At 35.1% G+C, this 8,561-nt stretch overlaps 1 pseudogene; it reads right to left on the bottom strand.

Moving 5' to 3' along the window:
• Positions 1-2,949: 2,949 nt before the first annotated feature.
• LOC145163148 (ethylene-response factor C3 pseudogene) lies at positions 2,950-3,620 on the bottom strand (annotated as a pseudogene).
• Between the last annotated feature and the right edge of the window lie 4,941 nt (positions 3,621-8,561).

Here is an 8,561-nt window from a genome sequence, read left to right on the forward strand (position 1 = left end):
GAGGCATCCACACTATTGGTGCTAGGCTCTCAAACTCCAAGCAATCAACCAGTACTAAAAGGTATGTCATTCTAGTAGTAATTTTATGATTCAAGTTCTCCATGCCATGCTAGTTAGGATGTACACCTTGGAAATTCTTATTTGCATGTATTTTAGAGAAAACATAGATCCAAGGTTTACAGGGTTGCATGTACACCATAGGAGTGTTAGAATGCTCAAAACCCAACACTTTTGAGCTAGAGAGTGTGAAAGGAGCTAATTTTGGGGTCTTTTGGTACATTTCTTTTGAAGAGGAAGGGAGGATTCATCAAGGAACAAGAAGGGGGCCAGTGGATCAGTGTTATTTCGAAACAAGAAGGGGGCCAGTGGATCAATGTTATTTCATCCAAGAGCTTCTGGATAAGGTAAAAAGTTCCCACCTTTCTCCTTTTGGTGATTAGATATCATGTTTTGATGAATAGGGCTTTCTATCACCTTTTTGTTGAGATATGGGTACATGGAGTCCTTTTCTAGGCCTAGACTTCAGATCTGGACCTTGTGAGGTCCAGAGGGTCCAAAGGTTCAAGCTTTATTCAGTCACTTAAAGAGTTATTGTGTTTTGGTGCCTTGTTGGGGAATGTAATGACATTATGAGCCTTATATGCCATGTTTGAACGTAAAGCTTGCAGCTTTACGTGACAATCGACCCTTAGGATGTTAGATCTAGTGTTTGGAGTGATAGATCTTCCTTAAATCGTCTGAAGGAGGAATCTGATCGAAGGGACTCACCGAGTCCATGGCCTGACTAGACGAGTCGGTGAGGGTTTGTCCCGATGGGTTTGATTGTGCGATAACTCGACGAGTTGGGGGTCAACTCAACGAGTTGAGCTGGACTTTCTTGAGACTTCTGAGGAAACGAGGGGACTCGACGAGTCGCAAGAGTGCACTCGACGAGTCGGGTCAAACATGGACTGTTGACTCGTGTTTGACTTCTGTTGACTTTAGGGTTTGGTCAACATGAGTATTGGAGACCATGGAGGGGTAAAATAGTCTTTTACCTAATTCGAGAGTTAGATAGAGAAGAATAACATTTGGTTAGTGAGAGTCGAGAATCGAGTATTAATTAGAGATATTTACCCTATGTATTAGGCAGTGGCTAGTTTGAGATTTGAGTTCGAGGATAATTGCTTGCTGTTTGCAAGGTGAGTCTTCTCACTATACTTACCTTGAGTGGTACCTTTGTGTGATTGAGCTGTTTATTGTGATTATCTGTGTATTTGATATTCTACATTATGTCTTTGTGATTTATGCTGAGTATTGTTATTATGAGCTTACTGAGTTGGGACCGACTTGATTGTACACACCAGTGAAAGAGTTATGTTTTTGAGGATCCTGGATTTTAACCAAACAATTATGGAGTTGCGAATTGTAAATTAAATAAATGAGGTTTTTTTTGTAAAATGTGTTATGAGAATTATGTGAATTTAAATGAAAATTTTGTTTTGAAAATTTTCGGTGTTACAATTAAGACGCAGGACTCAAGAAGGAAACGATTGTTATGATCGGTTTGAGGATTGCAGTTGGAAGTTGAGTGGTTGATTGATGGACTGGATTGTCGCTATCTATAGCGGAGATTATGCTCTTTCAGTTTTTCAAGTTCGGAGAAAGAGTGAGCAGACTTGTGACTTTCAGAGTTGGGATGTAAACTCAGTATGTGGCCAGTTGGTTGCAGTATTTGGCGACAGAATGGCAGCGTGGGAGCACGCATGAGGATTAGTGTGATATGGATGTTTTGTGATGCGATCAAGAGTCTGTGTTCTTTGGATATAGGCATGTCAGTTACCGGATGGACGGTCGGGATTGCAAGCGAAGAATGTATGTTTCGGATAATAAGTAATATATATATATATATATATATATATATATATATATATATATATATATATATATATATATATATATATATATATTGCTTTTATAGTAACATTGATTTCACAATGTCACAATGGGTTATTTGATTCAATCTTTTATATATATATATATATATATATATATATATATATATATATATATATATATATTTTGCTTTTATAGTAACATTGATTTCACAATGTACAATTGGTTATTTGATTCAATCGTTTATATATATATATATATATATATATATATATATATATATATATATATATATATATATATATATATTGCTTTTATAGTAACATTGATTTCACAATGTCACAATAGGTTATTTGATTCAATCTTTTATATATATATATATATATATATATATATATATATATATATATATATATATATTGCTTTTATAGTAACATTGATTTCACAATGTCACAATGGGTTATTTGATTCAATCTTTATATATATATATATATATATATATATATATATATATATATATATATATATATATATATATATATATATATATATATTGCTTTTATAGTAACATTATTTCACAATGTCACAATTGGTTATTTGATTCAATCTTTAATTTATTTTTTGATGGGGACCAAACAAAACGACGACGTGTTGTGGGTTTTCTCGTCTGAGAGTCTAAGTAAGCTTTTGCTTGATTCACTTGGTGCTTTAAACTAAAGAGTTTGAAACAAGAGGTTTTGACTTAAGGCTTGGATTAGGGAGGGTAAAAGATCAAACAATTACTTTAGCAGATTGAGGGACTAACTTTTAGTCTTTGACCGTTTTGCAATGATAAACTTCAAAATTGATGGTTATTAGGGACTTTTCTTAAATATTGGCTAATTTAAGAAAAACAGTTGTTAATTTGGAGTTTTAGAGAATTTGTTCAATCCATCAATTCCAAAACTCTCCTATACAAACTTAGATTTATGTCATTTGAATTCTAAAACCCTGTTCAAATTCGTTAAAGAATCAAGTTAAAAACATAATAATTATAATTATAACTAAACAAATCGAATTAATTTTGATTCGGAAAAAACTTTTTACATTTAATTGGCGTTCTCTATTGAAGAAGTCAACAATGCTTCCAAATAGTCAACCCCTAAGTCCTCAAACACCACCTTCTCTTCTTCCTTCTTTCTTCTGCTCGTCTTACTCGCAGCTCTTCTCCTCATCAAATGCTTCTTCTTCAACGCCATCACCGGCGATCCACCACTTTCTGCTGCCGGTTTGCTACCCATCATGTCACACAAAGATTCCCTCACCCTCTCTACCGGAAAATTCAAAATCGCCGATGATCCCCTCATAGACAAAGCAGCCTGGTCGTAAGCCAACGCAGCTGCTTCTGCACTATCAAATGTACCCAACCAAACCCTCACACCATTTCTCGTGGAATCCCTTATCTCCGCCGCGAATTTCCCCCAAGGCCGCCGTCTAACGCCTCTGAATGCGGTGACTTTATTGGGTGCTTTCAAAGCTTTTGAGGTAACTTCGTCAGAGGATGTGGTGTCGAAGCCGGTTATCAGGAGGCCAAAAAGAAGCATCTCTTCGGAATCGTTTTCATTGAAGGGGAGAGAATTGGTTGAGTGAAGGCGACTGCTGTCCCCATGCGAGAACTCCAGCGAAGAGCTGAAGGAGGATTCCGGCGAGTGGATGGAAAGACATGAATCCATTTGAGTTTGAGAATTTGTTCCTCTCATTTGCATGTTTATATACCGGCAACATAGAGGGAAGCTTCGAAGCTGTATGGGTGCCTTAAACGAAAAAAAAAATACTTAATATCTTTATTTATTTTATTTATTTATTTTTTAATTTTGAATTATCTCAAAAACATGATATCCAATTCTTATAAAATTTTAACATTATTTTATTTTATTTTTTAGAACGAAGATATGAGATTAAACTCAACAACTCTTTATTATAAATAAATTGTTAGACATATGTGTATGTTTTTAATAGGTTCATGTTTTCAACGGGTGTAATTATATATTATTATATATATATTAAAGTTGTGAAAAATTTTACATCTTTTTTGTCAATTTTGATAACCCTTCATCTTTATGCTTTTGTTCACAAACAACCCTTTCACTTTGGTTTGAATTTTTCATAACCCTCGCCTTTTATTACATATTATTAGTATTTAGTCTTTTGGCAGAAATGGTCCCTCATCATTATTATTATTATTGTTAGACAAAATTACACGATTGGTCACTGTGGTTTACCAGATTTAACATTCTCTTTTTGGTTTTAAATTAATGTTTTATTTATTAGAAAATACCCACCCGATACCATAAACCCACCCACCATCTGCCATCACCACCACCACAACCACCGCCAAAATTACATAAATGGTCCATATGGTTTACCCATGGTGACAAATTCAGTCCATACTACCTGAAAAGACCAAATTACCCTCACATTAACGGACAAAAAACAACCAACATGCTACTTTACTTTACAAAGCAATATCTTCCGACACCGGCAACGCCGGGGAATCTTTTCTAGTTATTAATAAATTTCAGAAGAAAGAAAATAGAGTAAATAATAGTTTTGGTCCCTATGGTTTGTGTTAATTCGCAGGTTTGGTCAAACCTTTGGAATTTTGATAGGACCCGTCCTTGTGGTTTTAAAAAATTGCAGTGGTCATCCTTGAAGCATGCGACGTTTATATTTCATCTATCAAACACCATCACGTGCCCCTCACATGAGGGGCAACTTTGTTAATTTGCTTTTGTCTTCTTCCCAACGTCTATATGAACGCAGGAATCAAAGGTATTTAAATACCATTTCTTTCTCAATAAAGCTTTAGAAAACCCTTTCGAAAATTGAATCTGTGAAAAACCAAAGAATGGTGATATGTGCGTGTGGTCGTCTTGCGATTGTATGCACGTCGTGGACAAATGTTAATCCGGGTAGGTGTTTTTGGGGTTGTCACTCGAATGGCTCACGATGTCCATTTATCGGCTGGTTTGACACGCCGATGTGTTGTAGGTCTGTCGATATCATCCCAGGATTACTAAGGGCAAGAACAACTTGGAAGCTAGTAGAAGGAATTCCAAATACCTATTTTTCCTGTCTTGGGTTTTTTTAGAGTCGTGTTCTTCATGGGTGATGGTAACAATGATGTAGAGTTGAAGTAGGTGAAACTTGTAGTCCATGTGTTGGTTATTTTGTCGGGATCCCTTATTTTGGCTTTTAGATGTGTTTTTTCTTTTGGTAGGATCATTGTGTTGTTTTGTTGGCATTAAGCCATGCTTTTGACTATAATGTTTAAGCAGTAATTTTGTATAATGTATGAGCTTGTTGCATTTTAGACTTGATTTGTGACTGTAATGTTTAAGTAGTCTTTGGTATTAATATAAACGTTTTTTGGCGCAAATGTTGTACAAAATTCCAATCAACACAAGATCAATAAGATCATTAAGTGAAAACTACATTAATCACACCATAACTTAAAACCATAAAAGTGCAAGTATTAATGTTCCTAATACCATCAGTACATGACTTGATCATTACACCACAAAAGCATAGTAGTTAAAAACAATTCATTGCACAAAAAACAATTCATGACCTCATCTACACTCCTAATTCTTTTCTTTATTGGCCTTCCCACCTGAAAATAGATAAACATTAATCTAATTATTTGAACAACCATACTCATAAACAACTAATCTATTTTTTAGTTGATTTTACCTGTTTGTGATGAGTTGGTGGGGTGATTGTTGTTGGGTATGCTTATTTCTACCACATATCTCTACCATTTATAGGATCCACTTTCACTTTGTACATCTTTTGCCAAGTAGAAACCAATAACATTGATGAACCCAATGCTCCACTCTCTCAACAACCTTTCCATTCTGTATCATATCCCAAATTACTGCCACTGCATGTTTATAGGGTATGCCGATCAACTCCCATTTCCTAGAAGTACAAGATCTTTCATTCATGTTAACAACATATTGATCATTCCATACCCCTTTCACTTGGTACTTTTCATTGCTTGCAAAAACTACCCTCATCTGTTGTGCTTTTTCTTTAATTTTTTCTTGTAGTCTTGTCGCAATAGGTGTTAAAGGACCCATACTTTTATCTCTAGCCTTTTGGACATTGCACATTCTCCTCATCAGGTACTCCCTAATGTACTCTAAGGCTGAGATTATTGGCTTATCTCTCCCATCAATCATTTTTCCATTGAAGATTTCACACATATTGTTAAACAACATTTGACAATGAGACATACCTATTACACAATGAAGTGAAATAGCAATACATGGTAATTATATGGCAACATTAAAGAAAAAATACATAATACATCATACTTGTGAAATGACTCCTAGCCCAATGGACTGGTGGAATTTTTTTCAACCAATCATATGCATCTTTATTGAATAAAGATAACTTCTTCATAGCCTTTTCAAAGTGGATTATAGTTGTAGCAGTTGCACAGTTCCATAACATCTCCTTTAATTAATTCCCTCTCCACTTTAGTTTCATGTTTTCATGTATGTGTTTGAGACAAAACATGTGCTCAGCACATGGGAAGATTTTTGCAATAGATGGTAATAATCCATAAATAACAATATAGAGTATTATAATATATCCATAAAAACATATATTGTAACAAAAAACAGAGTACAGAAAGGGTACCTTCTGTCTATCTGAAATGAAGGTAAAGTTGGCTCTTGTGGGTGGGTCCAGATCTTCACCCAAACATTCTAAAAACCATAACCATGACTTCGAATTCTCAGCTTCAACAATTGCATATGCAACATGGGAACATACCATTGTTTGAGTCAACACCAACTGTAGTCAATATCTGGCCTGGGTAAGGGCCTTTAATGAATGACCCATCAAGACCAAATATATCCCTTTGAGATTCCTTGAAACCATGTTTCAATGCACCAAGACAAACATAAATTCTTTGGAATTTCCTAGTTTCCAAATTAATGTTTGGCTGACTTTTAACTTGTATCTTGATTTTCGTCCCAGGATTTGTTGTTTGTAGCTCCAAGACATAGTCCCTAAGCATCGATTATTGCTTCTCATAGTTGCCATGTAGTTGATGTTGAGCTATGGCCTTTTCTCTGAAAAATTTTCTTTTGAAACCCCAACACCATATTTCATATGAAACTCCTCTTGTAAAGCATGTGTTAGACAAGTAGGGTTCATCTCTATTTGTGAAGCAATTTTTTTAGCTATGAAACTCTGTGTGCAGCTCTTAACATCTCTTGTATGCAAGCAATAATTTTTCTCTTCATAAACCTTCACAGTCCAAATATATAAGTCTAATGGCCTAGAAACCAACAAAACCCAAGCACAAGATCCGTTTTGTTTATTTATAGAACTACACTTACCTTTATTACACCCCAACAACCCACTAGAGTTAAATTCTGGAGTAACACCTTTGCACACTACCCTTACCCTTATCTTATCATTTTTTATATGTGTAGGTCCCTCCGAATCTGTAAAGCATGTTCCTTTACCAAGCATGTGACTTCCTTCTTTGTTTGAAAAGTTTGACCCACCATAAATTCACTCCCATGCACCTTACCATCTGAATAATATTTTGGCCTAGTCAAATCTTTCAACAACCTTGCTCTCTTATCCTCTTCATAACCAACAAACTCAATTTTGTCTTCATCAATTACTTCCATCTCTTCTTCCTCATGATCTACATCTATTGGCTTTTTCTTTTTCTTCTTTTCTATCCATTCGACGTTTATATCAACCACACTATGAAATTCTGACATTTCCACCTCATAGTCAACCACTAGGTCTTCTTCATCCATAAGAAAATTACTATCACTGCTAGACCAACCATCATTATCGGAATTAGAACGATCATTCACGTCCATAACATCTTGGTTGTCCAAATGTTCTTCCACATTTGCTCCGTAATCAATGTCACAATTCTCTTCTATATTATCATTGTAAGGCTCATATTCTTTCCCATTATCAAACAATGGATCAAGGAAATCCATTTCAATGCTACTAATTCCTTTATCTTGTTACACCGACTTAGGTTCATTTATAGGTTGTACATGTGGGGAATTTTCAATTGGGTCATAAGTATTGGCTTATTGTTGCTCTTGGTTATTAAAGACAACCAATGCCAATGAGCTTGGATTTGGGATATTGAGGTCAAAATCGATCTTCTTACTACATGAGCCACTCTCTTTTCACCTTTTTCCTACTTGTATGTAATTCTGGTGAAGATTTATCCTCAATATCCTCAATAACCACTTTTGTAAGAGACATCAAATATATATATATATTTAAATTACTTGACCCATGTTCTGAATAAACTCGAATTTCCTCATTCTTTCCAACATATTTTGACAATCTAATGACATCTTAGTTATTACCTGAAGGTAGAAGTCCTCAGTCCAAGTCAATCCCATGAATGCAATAGTGGTAGTAAATACAATCATGTCTACCATATCCTAAATCCTCGAAGATCACATCGAGTTCATGCACTCAGAACTCCTTGATGTCAATAAAGTCAACATAACTAACCTTACCAAGCACGTATCTTCTACCAGGTGCTTTTGATAACACCCCTCTATGTCAAATACGCATTGTTATAATATTGGGCAAACCTTCTGCATAATGGTAAAATAACCTCATATTAAGACCTCAACAAAGAA

The sequence above is a fragment of the Lactuca virosa genome, chromosome 3 (genome assembly GCF_052849685.1).
Source record: "Lactuca virosa cultivar CGN04683 chromosome 3, Lactuca_virosa_CGN04683_v6, whole genome shotgun sequence".
NCBI classification, from domain to species: domain Eukaryota; kingdom Viridiplantae; phylum Streptophyta; class Magnoliopsida; order Asterales; family Asteraceae; genus Lactuca; species Lactuca virosa.